Raw genomic sequence first — 13,343 nt, forward strand, 5'->3', positions numbered from 1 at the left:
AACACCTATCAAAATTCCCCAAACTTAAACCGTTGCTTGTCCTCAAGCAACAAAACTAAATTTTAAGAGAAAAATAATTTGACGACACGAGCTTACCATGGTTGGAGATGATCTCAATAAACTTTCAAGATATCATGATTAGTAAACAAGTGAATAAAATCAATTATTCTCCAAGCTACTCACACTTAAGCTTGATTTCAATTTTTTTGAATAAAGCATGTTCACTGAACAAAATATAAGTTTAAAGAGATTGTTAACACTAATACTTATTCAATTCATGATAAATAGGACATGAATCATCTAAAGAATTTTCAACCTTTAAAATTAAGACGATCGATAGTGCAAAAGTGGCATTCCCATATGCAAAATTAGTCATCCTTTCTCCACAATTTAAATGCATACAATTTAAAAGATCAAAAGGTCTTTATCTTGGGTTGTAATGGGGCTTTCTTTGTGTAAATTTTTGCTTAATCAAAGAAAAGGATAAAAGGTAGACAAAGAATACAAAAGAATGTATGATATTTAGGATTCTAGTTTAATTAAAAAAATATTACTGGTTCTAGGGAATGTTTATTTTGAACTTCCTTACTAGCTAGAGACATCTTGGGCAAGGTCTTTCCATAATATTTTGGTACTTTTCTTCCTTGCTTTTTTCATTCAACTTGAATTCTTTTGATTGCTTTTCATGTGCCTCTTTCTTTTGATTTTTCTTCTTTTCTTATTTGGTAAACTTGCTAGTATCAATTGAGAAATTTTCCCTCTTTGTTGCTATATTCTAATTAAAAGTCGAATCTTTCAATCATACACTCTTTTGTACTTAGGGTAGGAATTTGGAATTGGCTTTAAGGGCTAGGTTTATTGAGGGTAAAAAAAATAAACTTTTATGGTTTATAGGCTTCAAAGTTGGCTTCAAGGGTCATATTTTTGACTTAGGTGGTTTAGGCTAATTATAGGTTTCAAAAAAAAAAAAAGCCTAAATCATCTCTTTCAAAATGCAAACATTTAAAATTTTTCGTCTCGAAGGGAGTTCTAATTTGTTCTAGGAATGCCAAGGTTTAAATAGCTTTAGATTAAAACACATCTATATATCATAATTTTCATAAAAATCAGTGTTTAAATTCTATAAACAAATAGTTTAGATCAATGATCATGTTTATGTCAAAATTCCAAATTCAGAGCTTAAATATACTAGAATTTAGAATCAACCAAATTCAACACTTATTACTAGATCATGAGATCCTTCAAGCTTGCTTGTAATCATTCCAATCATGTTAAGCAAGAAACAAAAAATTTTAGCTAAAATGCCCTTCCCCCAATTCAATCAATCACATTGTCCCCAATGTGAATAAATTCCCCAAACTCATTACAGTATTTAGAAGAAAAGCAGTAAGAGAGTAGAAGAAACCTTACCAATATTGTATTGAACAATACAATAGAGCGGGTGCGGAATGTGTCTTAGCTAAAAGAACAACTAAACACTAAGAAAGTGAAACTACTAAATGTTATAAGAATTCAAATAACAAACAAACTAAAAAGAAAAATGAAAGCAACCAAGTCAATGTATTAGAACAAAAACAAACATAAACAAAACAAAAGATAAGTGAGAAATCCGTCAATTCTCCGGCTGTGGGGGTGGCTGCAGAAGCTGGAGAATGGTTTGGAGCTGGCCTTGCATAGTATCCATCCTAGAATCAAGGCTACCGTTCATAATTTCAATGGACTGGAAATGATCTGCGATCATTGTTTCCATCTCGTTAAGGTGTGTGTCAAAAAGGTCCATTCGAGACATCATCCTTGCAAGGACTTCATCATTTGACATGTTGGACGTACCTTGGAACGATGGGCCAGCGCCGGATGTACCTGCACCAAAAGAAGAGGTAAAAGGGGGAGGGTTATCCTCCTCCATGTTAGCACCACCTGCGGCCTCGGCTCCTGCATCATCAGAAGCATCCTCTGGAGCACCTACTATTCGATACGCATCCCCGACTTTTTCGATCAATTTCATGTGGATCATAACATCTAAATCCAGTCGGGTACCACGTCCCCCTCCTACACTATCATAGATTGGCCTAGCCGGGTTCCAAACCTGTAAATATCTAGCAATTCGGGTCACAAAACACCCCATCATTATAGCCCCTTTGTCGGCTCTAGCTACCCTCGTAAATTTCTGGCAGAGCCAATATCCAACATTCAATAAAACCCCATTGTCAATAGCCCACAGAAAATACAGCTCATTCAAACTTAACACCCTGTCACTCTCACTCCTTCCAAAAATAGTATTTGACAAAAATTTGTGAATGTATCGCAAGGAAGGTTTTTTAATTTGGACGCCTTCAAATACCTAGGATTATAGTTGACTTCACCTGTAAATTTGAACCATGTATTGCGTGCGTTAAAATCACTAGGTACTTGTATCTGACTATTTTCTGTGGGAAACCCGAAAATTTGGCTAATTTCATTCACAGATAGTTCAAAATCTTGGCTAAGAATCCTAAATCGAATCTTGCTCGGGGGAGATGTAGGTAAAAACCGGATAAAAGAGGAATAAGAACTTAGAAATTCTAGAGTTAATGGTGCATATACTAAGTCCTTCATATCAAGAAATTCTCCCCACCCTATCCGTCTAAGAGGTTCTAACACAATATCTCTAAGACCCACTTGTGCTAAAGCCCCCTCATCAATGAATCGATTTGGTAAAATAGGCCGAAGGGTTAGTTTTGTGTACCTTTCTTATTGCTCGGATGAGGCAAACTCGAATGGAAGTGCAGGTGATGAAGGAGGTTGAGGAGCCGTGGATGATCGCGTAGCTGAGCGATTTCGAGCAGCAACAGAGGATGCGGGTCTGCTGCGTTTGTATCTAGGAGGCATGGTTGGAGTTGAGGATATGGGAATTTGGTGTGGAGAGGGGTGGTTTTGAGAGAAAAAGGAGAAGAAAAAAGAAAATTTGAGAGAAAAGGGGTGACGGCTAGGGCGTGCGAGATGGAAAAGAGGGGGGTTGAAGGCGTGCTCTTTAAATAGGGGCGCCAATTAATGAGTGGGTCTGATCGTGGCACGGCCGTGCTTAGAAGCACGGCCAAGGTGTGCTTTCTTCTGACCTACAAAACAAAAGAGAAAGCGTACCTGCACGGGCGTGCTGCCTGGCACGGCTAGGGCGTGCTTCTCTCTGACCCTTGGGTTGAGATTTTTCGCGCAGTTGGCACGGGCGTGCTAATGGGCATGCCAAGGGCGTGCTCTCCTCTGTCTCCCCCTTGTTGAAAACCGCCTGCGGGTAGCACGGGCGTGCTATATGGCACGCCTTGGGTGTGCTTGTCCCTGACTCTTAAGTGTGTTTTTCCCTTTTCTATGGCACGGGTGTGTTGATGGGCACGGCTAGGGAGTGCTAGCTTCTGGATTTTCAGTTTTTCCTACAAAAACTCTAACTAAAACAAAGGAACAATTATGGAGAAAATTTGGGAAAATTTTGCAAATAATAAAACAAAAAAAATAAAAGAGTTAAATGGAACGAAAGTGTAACAAGAAAATTGTACGGGTTGTCTCCCACAAGCACTTTTGTTTAACGTCGTTAAGTTCGACGCACTTATCCTAATTCAGGCTACACAAGACCAATTGTGCTCTTGATGGGCTCAAAGTTTTCACTGTGATAATTTCTCAAATGTTGAGCATTTACCTTGAAACTTCGATTTGACTTACCATCCACTATTTCAATTGCTCCATGAGGAAAAATTTCCTTGATCGTGAATGGTCCGAACCATCTAGAGCGCAACTTACCAGGGAATAACCGGAGCCTAGAGTTATAGAGGAGCAACACCTGCTGGCCTACTTTTAGATCCCTCATGATAATGCGCTTATCGTGCCGCGATCTTTGTATATTTTGGCATTTTCATAAGCATGGAGGCGCATTTCATCCATCATGTTTAGCTGTAGCAATCGCTTTTGACCAACTTCCTTTGCATTAAAGTTAAGAAATTGAATGGCCCAAAACGCCTTATGTTCTAACTCGACAGGAAGATTACAAGCCTTACCGTACACCATGCGATATGGAGACATACCTATAGGTGTCTTGAACGCAGTTCTGTAGGCCCATAGAGCATCGTCCAGCTTTTTGGACCAATCCTTCCTGGATTGTCTAACAGTGGTTTCGAGGATCTTTTTGATTTCTCTGTTGGTGACCTCTACTTGTCCACTTGTTTGAGGATGATATGGAGTACCTACACGATGAGTGACACCATATTTTGCAAGAAGGGAGTCTAAATATCTATTGCAAAAGTGCTTACCTCCGTCCGTGATTATTGCCCTGGGAGTGCCATGCCATGTGAAAATATTTTTCTTGATAAAGTTCATCACACTTTTGGCATCATTGTTTGGAAGAGCGACAGCCTCTGCCCACTTTGACACATAATCCACCGCCACTAGAATGTATTGATTGGAATATGATGTTGGAAAAGGTCCCATGAAATCCAGACCCCATACATCGAAGATTTCGACTTCAAGGATGCTGTTTAGGGGCATCTCATGTCTCTTTGAAATGTTACCTAACCTTTGACAACGATCATAAAGACGAACATAGTTATAAGCATCTTTAAAAAGATTAGGCCAATACAAACCGCTTTCTAATTTACGCGCAGCTGTCTTGTTCGCTCCAAAGTGACCTCCACATTCCATTGAATGGTAGAATTTAAGGACACTTTCCATTTCAGTTTTCGGTATACATCTCTGGAATAGTTGATCACTGCAATATTTCAACAAAAATGGCTCCTCCCAATAGTAAAATTTGATATCATGAAAAAACTTTTTCCTTTGTTGGTAAGAAAAATTGGGAGGAGGAATTTTGCAAACAAGATAATTAACTATGTCAGCATACCAGGGGGTTTGAGTATTTGCCACCAAAAGAAGCTGCTCATGGGGGAAGCTTTCATTGATTTGTATCTCGCTCGTATCTTCTTCCCCCAATTCGAGCCTGGAAAGATGGTCAGCTACGAGGTTCTCGGTCCCCTTTTTGCCGCGAATTTCTAGGTCAAACTCTTGCAATAGAAGTACCCAACTAATGAGTCTCGGCTTTGCATCTTTCTTTTCTAGCAAGTATTTGATGGCTGAGTGATCTGTGTAGACTATTGTTTTAGCTCCAATTAGATATGCTCTGAATTTGTCAAAAGCAAAAACAATAGCTAGTAATTCTTTTTCCGTAGTTGCATAATTTAGTTGCGCATCATTTAATGTGCGACTGGCATAATAAATAACATGCAACTTCTTGTCTTTTCTTTGTCCAAGAACAACTCCTACAGCATGATCACTAGCATCACACATGAGTTCAAAGGGTAAAGTCCAATTTGGTGTAGTGATGACAGGGGCTGAGATTAACTCCTTCTTCAACCTGTTGAAAGCATCTAAACACTCTTTGTCAAAATTAAAAGGAACATCTTTAATTAACAAATTGCAAAGAGGTTTAGTGATTTTTGAAAAGTCTTTTATGAATCTCCTGTAAAACCCTGCATGCCCAAGAAAACTTCTTATACCTTTCACTGTGTTAGGAGGAGGTAGTTTTTCAATTACCTCAATTTTTGCCTTGTCTACTTCAATCCCTTTTTGAGAGATTTTATGCCCTAGGACAATACCTTCACTAACCATGAAGTGACATTTTTCCCAATTTAAAACAAGGTTAGTGTCTTCACATCGTTGCATTACTAAAGATAAAGTATGAAGGCATGCATCGAAAGAAGAACCAAACACAGAAAAGTCATCTATGAATATTTCAATAAATTTTTCCACCATATCAGAAAGGATGGACATCATGCACCTTTGGAAGGTTGCAGGGGCGTTGCAGGGGCATTGCATAGCCCAAAAGGCATTCTCCTGTAGGCAAAAGTACCATAAGGACAAGTGAAAGTAGTTTTCTCTTGATCCTCAGGAGTTATAGGTATTTGAAAGTACCCTGAATAGCCATCTAAGAAACAATAAAAAGGATAACCTGCAAGTCTTTCAAGCATTTGATCAATAAAGGGAAGGGGAAAATGGTCGTTGTGTGTTGCTTTATTTAGTTTTCTGTAATCTATGCACACACGCCAACCTGTGACTGTTCTTATGGGAATTAATTCATTGTTTTCATTAGAGATAACAGTCATACCTCCCTTCTTTGGAACAACTTGGATAGGGCTTACCCAATTACTGTCAGAAATTGGATAAATGATACCGGCATCCAGAAGTTTAATGATACCGGCATCCAGAAGTTTAATGATTTCAGCCTTGACTACCTGCTTCATGTTCGGGTTCAATCGCCTTTGATGCTCGATTGAAGGTTTGTAGTCTTCCTCCATCAAGATTTTATGCATGCACACACTTGGGCTTATTCCTTGTAGATCCGAGATAGACCACCCTAATGCCTTCTTATGCCTTCGTAGAACCTGCAACAACCTTTCCTCTTGATCAAGCGTTAAATGAGAAGAAATAATAACGGGGAAAGAATGGTCCTCACCTAAGAATGCATGTTTTAAATGAGGTGGAAGTTGTTTCAGTTCTAGTTTAGGTGGTTCCTTTTCTTTTTCATTCAAGATGCTTGATTCATTAATGTTACTTTCGACATGCAAAGTGTTTTCCACACATTCATCAACAACATCAATTCGAAAGTAGTCTCCATAATCCATAGGAAGTTTATAAGACTTAAGTACATCAAAGACAATCTCTTCCTGTCCAACTCTTAGAGTCAACTTACCCTCATAGACATCAATCAATGCTCTTGCAGTTGTAAGAAAAGGTCTTCCAAGGATTAGAGATCCTTCCCTGTCTTCATCAATGTCAAGAATAACAAAATCAACAGGAAAGATGAATGTACCTACCTTTACAAGCACGTCTTCTACAATCCCTCTAGGATATTTAATTGAACGATCTGCTAATTGCAAAGACATCCTTGTTGGTTTGAGCTCTCCCATACCTAGCATCTTAAAAACTTCATAGGACATAAGATTAATGCTAGCACCTAAATCTGCCAAAGCCTTTTCAAAGTCAAGATTACCAATGTTACAAGGGATAGAAAAACTTCCTGGATCTTTTAACTTTGGAGGTAATTTGTTTTGGATAATTGCGCTGCACTCCTCAGTTAACATTACCGTTCCTTGATCATCAATTTTTCGTTTCTTGCTCAAGATATCTTTTAGGAATTTAGCATAGCTAGGCATTTGAGCAAGAGCTTCAGCAAAAGGAATATTGATTTGAAGCTTCTTAAACACATCCAGAAACTTGAGGAAGCTCTTGTCATCTTGTCCTTTCTTTAATCTTTGTGGAAAGGGAACAGGGGGAGCATAGGGTTTTACCTTTTCCTGTTCTTCTAATTCAATGATAGGCACCTTTGGTTGTTCTTTTTCTTCCTTTTCTTTCCTTGGTGGTTCATCTAATTGTTTGCCACTTCTCAAGGTGATAGCCTGCACTTGTTCTTTTGGATTCTTTTCAGTATTGCTAGGTAACGTACCTTGAGGTCGAGACGCCATCATGTTTGCAAACTGCCCTAGCTGAATCTCCAAATTTCTTATTGCAGCCTACTGGATTTTATGGTTTTCTCTGGTTTCGTTCATGAACTCCATGTGTGATTTAGAAAGAGCAGTGAGGAGGTCATCATGGGATTTCTTTTCTGGATGGTGGAAACCTGGTGGTGCATTCAAGGCATTGTTGGGATTACCATAGGATAGATTAGGATGGTTCCTTAACCTGTTATCATATGAATTTGAATAAGGGTAATTCTTTCTTCCTTGATTCATCACATAGTTCACTTGCTCCAAAGTTTGTGGATTTAAAGAGTCCATGATGCATTCTCCAATTCCATGTTGTCCATTGCACCTATCACAAACTTGCATGACAGAATTCACAGGGTTAGTAGTTAACATGTCCAATTTTCTTACCATGTTATCTACCTTAGCATTAAGTGCTGTGATGGCGTCTATTTCATAGACTCCTGCGGTTCTTCTCCTTTCGGAATTGTTTTGGTAATGGCTGTTGCTTGCCATTTCTTCTATCAGCTCATATGCCTCATCAATTCCCTTCTTTTCAAAAGATCCACTTGCAGCTGCATCTAGAGTAATCTTGATGTTAGGAGATAATGCATTATAGAAAGTTTGTACCTGTAGCCACTTGGGCAAACTGTGATGAGGGCACTTTCTTAACAAATCCTTGAATCTTTCCCAAGCTTCATACAGGCTCTCTTGATCGTGATGAGCAAATGTCATTATCTCATTACGCAACTTGGTGGTTTTTGAGGATGGAAAGAATTTAGCTAGAAACTTTTGAGCTAATTCATCCCATGTGGTGAAACTCCCAGCGGGACACGATTGTAACCAGGACCTCGCCTTATCCCTAAGAGTAAAAGGGAAAAGTCTTAGCTTAATTGCATCTTCAGAAACACCATTCTGTTTGAAAGTATCACAAATTTCTAGAAAATTGGTGATGTGAGCATTAGGATCTTCACTAGGCAAACCCCCATATTGGATTGAGGTAGAGAGCATTTGGATAATTGCGGGTTTAATCTCAAAATTATTAGCTTCTACCCTAGGTCTCGTAATACTTGAGGTTGTCCCATTCAGATTAGGTGTTGTATAATCCCTTAAGGTACGAACTGGATGTTGAAGTGGTGGTCCGACTATGTTCTCGTTTTCGTGTTCGTTTTCGTTTTCGTTGGCCATGACTGCTTGTTGTTCAAGTTCTATTCCTCGTGTTTTTCTTGCAGCGTTGTGCCTACAAAAGGTTCTTTCAATTTCTGGATCAAAGATTAGAGGTTCACTTTTCCTTGATCTTCTTTGCATAAAATACCTGGAACAGTACTTAAAAGAAAATTAAGTAAAAGAGTGTCTAAATTAACAATAGGGTAATTCGTATTGATATTGATACGCCAATCCCCGGCAACGGCGCCAAAAACTTGACAGTGATTTTCGCAAGTGTACGAAATCGCAACAAGTAATATAGAGTAAGAGAGTATCGTATCCACAGGGATTGTATATCAATTACCAAAATTATGTTAACCTATTATTATTTAAACGATAATAAGAGAGAATTGCTATAAGATAAATAAAATTTAAAGTGAAAATAGAAGGAGATCAAGCACAAAATTTAGGTGAAAAGAAATCAGGGAATTAAACTATTAGGGAATTTGATTTCACTTTATTCTATCCAGTTTATTTTATTAGTTCATTAATCCATTTTAATTGTTCAAGTAGGAGAAACAACCCTAGAGTCACTAACAAGCTCTCCCGATGTATTGTTAGCTATTCTAATCTAGTATAATTACCTATCTTCCAATAGTGAAATTAAACATAAATCAGATCCTTAGATTTTGTGATTGTTTTGTGAGTTCACAACCTAATAATTATTAACTTATGAAAACCCTCCTTGAGTCAAACCATATAGCTTCCGCGTCAAGTTATTATTCTCAAGTAAATTATTATCTTTTTCATATCAATAACTCTTCTTCCGATAGCGATTATTGAAATAACTCAATCCAGGGGAAATTTTCTGCCTAGAAGCTTTAAGCACAATAATAATTTATAACGAGAACAAAGAAAAATAAATCTAACATTATAAACTGTAATCGAATTAAGTTACATCAAATCCCTAGTATAAGAGTTTAGCTGGACATGGTAATTAAATAAAACTCAGTCATACTTGAATCAATCGTCATACTTAAAGACAATAATGAAAAGAAAGACAAGATGAAGAGTTTAGAAATAAAAACTGAATCACAGCTATGTTGATGGCTTCCTTGAATCTCGGCACAAATCTTGGATGCTTGAAGTCTTGAGAGAAAGAGAATTATGTAGAGAATAACACAAAAAAACGAGCTCCCTAGCACTGAGAAGTTCCCCTCTTTATATAGAGCTCCTGAAGGTAAGTCTGACTCCTTTTAGGAAATAGAATCCTTATTTAGTGCAAAATCTTCTATAGGAGATCATGACTGTTTAGGCTTTTGATTTCTTCTTAATTAGGACTCCTTTCTCTCCCAAAATAAGTCTAGGTCTTGTTTAGTATGTTTAGGAAACTCTACGAGGCGGGCCCATGGGAGGAAAAGATGGATTTGCATATTTAGTTCACGCTAGTTCTGTCTGCGTAGCACGGGCGTGCCATAGTGCACGGGCTGGGTGTGCTTTAGTCTGGAAGTCTGGCTAGTGAAGCACGGGGTGTGCTAGGCAAGCACACCCTGATGAATCCTTAAGGCACGGGCGTGCCACATAGCACAGGCAGGGCGTGCTTGCTTCTGTCACTCCCGCCTGAAATTGTCATGGGCGTGCTAGGCATTGACACGCCCTAGATCCCATTATGGCACGGCCGTGCCTTTTGACACACCCAAGCCGTGCTCTCTTCTGTCTCTCCCTTGATTTCCTTAGCTTTTAGCACGGTTGTGCCTTCTAGCACGGCCTGGGTGTGCTAGAGGATGAGTGTCTTGCCTTTTAATGTTCTCTTCTGTGCCAAATTCCTACAATTTTCTCTTAGATCAAGCGGGTTAAGAATCAAGGAAGCTTTGAACAAAATTATACTAAAATCAAATTAAAATCAAATTAAAGTAATAAAACTTACTAAAATTCTAATAAAAACTATATTAAAAACACTATAAAATTAACACCTATCAGCACTTAAAAGGCTGTTAAGGTATCTTAAGTGTACAATTGATTATGGCATTATGATCACACCTCAATCTTCTATTGCTTTTCATGCATTTTCTGATGCGGATTGGGCTGGTGATCCTAATGATAGACATTCTACAACAGGTTATGTTCTCTATCTTGGAACTGTTCCTATTTCTTGGACTTCCAGAAAGCATAAATTCGTGGCTCGCTCTTCAACAGAGGCTGAGTATCGAGCAGTGGCAGTAGCTGCATCTGAAGTTGTTTGGGTAAGCTCTTTATTACATGAACTTGGGAAGTTGGTGTCAACACCTGTGCTGTATTGTGATAATATATCTACCACTTATGCTTGCCAAAATCCTATCTATCATTCGAGAATGAAACACATAGAGATTGACCTCTATTTTGTGCGGGATCTAGTTCAAAAGGGTAAACTTCGGATATCCCATGTTTCAACTAAAGATCAGTTGGCTGATTTACTGACAAAGCCATTGCCAAAATCAGCATTTATCCCAAATCGATACAAGATAGGAGTACGCAATGGTACCTCCATCTTGCGGGGGAGTATTGAACCGAATGATAAGACTAAAAGTTAGTTATTTTCAGATATGTACACAACTAGATTAGCTTTATCTCTTGTAAAGCTCTTGTGCTTATCTGTTGTAACTATAACATATTTATATAAGCTTATTGAGATGAATGGAAACACACAAGTTAAACAGCCATTATTTGTGACTGTGTTTTATTACCCAACTCAAGGCCTCTTGAAAGGAAATGGCTTTTGTCACCAACAATGGATCCTACCAATAAGAGCGACTTGGCAAGCATTAATAACTTGCCCTTCCTTATTATGTAACACCCATCCAGCACCAACTACCAAGGAGGAGGCATGAAATGAAGCATCTGTATTACACTTGATATAGCCCGTAGGAGGTTTTGACCAAGAATCAGGCTCATAGGTACTAGAGGAGGAAGGTATCTACTGTTTAAGTTTAGAGGCCTGCCAATCAGTCATCCAGTTCATGGCTGAATCCAAGAATTGGTTAATAAGGGCATCGGTGTTCCGTTAGAGGGTAACGTTCCTACGTTATTAGATCACCCATAAAGTCATGCATGCAGAATTGACGTCGGGAATAGTGTGAGCTACAAAAACATTATATAACCAATCAAGCATATCACATGGGTTCTGCAGGTCGAAAATAAGTAATACACTATTCAAGACTCGCTGCCAGAAACTTCGAGCAAAAGGGCAATCTATGAGCACACGCACTAGAGTTTCCAATTCTAAGCCATATACAGGACACTGACTGTTTTCGTCGAAATCCCACCCCGGAGGATCCGAAAACATCATTTTTATTTTGGGCTTATTTGTTGTTGTTTATTTTGGAAAAAGGTGATAAAAATCTTTTTGGATATGCGATGCCGATAAATCGGTCTTATAAAACATTTGAGTCGCCACCCATTATTTCGGCAATGGGACCGTTTCTGATTTATTTTATAAAAGTGACTTCATTTAACCCAATTTTATTCGAGGCCTATTATTTAGAAAAACTGGTCAGGCGAACCAATGAGGTTCTGGGTAAGGGAATTGGGTACGTCGGCCCGTTGGAAACCGACGCCCGGAAAAGCGGCCTCTTTTTTAACCTACGATTTCTAACTAATTTTATTTTAGAAAAAGCCAATTATTTAAATAAACCCAACCCAAATAGATCGAACTGGGTTCCTATGCGAAAAATTAATTAACCGTCCCAAATAAATTCATTCATTGCATTCATTCACAAATTAATCATCACATCCATCATTCATCCACAATATATATATATATATATAGCAAAAATAATTAAAAGACCCGCTCTTGCCTTATGGTTAAAGGCGGGCCACAAACCGAGTTTAATAATTTAATAAAGAAAAAGCAATAAATATTAAATCTCAGAATCTCACAATCACAATAAATTAATTGGTTTAGTTTGATTAAGACTTAATTTGCCCACCATTGATCATTTTCCGGATTAAGATTAAGAATTTATTTAGTAACATGAAATTAAATCAAAATAAAGAAGTTATTCTAGACTTTGAAGACAGTCGCGTCATGCAGCCGTTCTATGAAGAACAGTCGTGTGGCGCATCTATCATTATTCGTTCTGGAACATTAGACCAGTCGCGTCACGCGAGTGTTCTATGCAGAACAGTCGCGTGACGGAACTTTTGTTATTGCCCTGGAAATAGGAACAGTTGCGCACGCAGCTGTTCTATGAAGAACAGTCGCGTGACGGAACTCCTAGCTACGTGACGGAACTGTTCGTGACTTATTAAAATTCTCAGAAATATTGATTCTTTTATTCAAAACACAATATTAAATATAGATATATAGACAAAATGGGAACTAAATACACGAACAGCTGCATCACGCGGGTAGTCCAGTTCCAGGTTAAGAGCTTTTGGACATGAACAGTCGTGTCATGCAGGTAGTAGCTGCGTGGCGCGGCTGCTTTGGTCCGTAACTACCTTTCAAACTACTCTTTTTACGTGTTCTTTTTGTCAAAAGTGATTAAAATCAATCCAGAAGAGTTCAACAATGGGCAAACTTACATTTTATCAATAACAGATCAACTAATCACTATGAAAATGAGATTTTTAAGAGATAAAATACTAGAAATGAAAGATAAAGTTTAGATTAGTTACCTAGCCCTCAGATTTGAGGATTGCATGCACTGAGATTGGTTCAGAGATGTTGTATCACGATTCCAG

At 38.3% G+C, this 13,343-nt stretch overlaps 1 non-coding gene across 1 annotated transcript; it reads left to right on the plus strand.

Annotated features, from left to right (window-relative positions):
- The first annotated feature begins 8,122 nt into the window (after nucleotides 1–8,122).
- On the plus strand, nucleotides 8,123–8,228 carry LOC149494184 (small nucleolar RNA R71). Its single transcript, XR_016322361.1, has one exon. It is a non-coding gene; the product is annotated as a small nucleolar RNA R71 (small nucleolar RNA).
- The last annotated feature ends 5,115 nt before the right edge of the window (nucleotides 8,229–13,343 follow it).

The sequence above is a fragment of the Jatropha curcas genome, chromosome 8, assembly GCF_041381405.1.
Source record: "Jatropha curcas cultivar XTBG-Jc1 chromosome 8, XTBG_Jcur_1.0, whole genome shotgun sequence".
NCBI lineage: Eukaryota > Viridiplantae > Streptophyta > Magnoliopsida > Malpighiales > Euphorbiaceae > Jatropha > Jatropha curcas.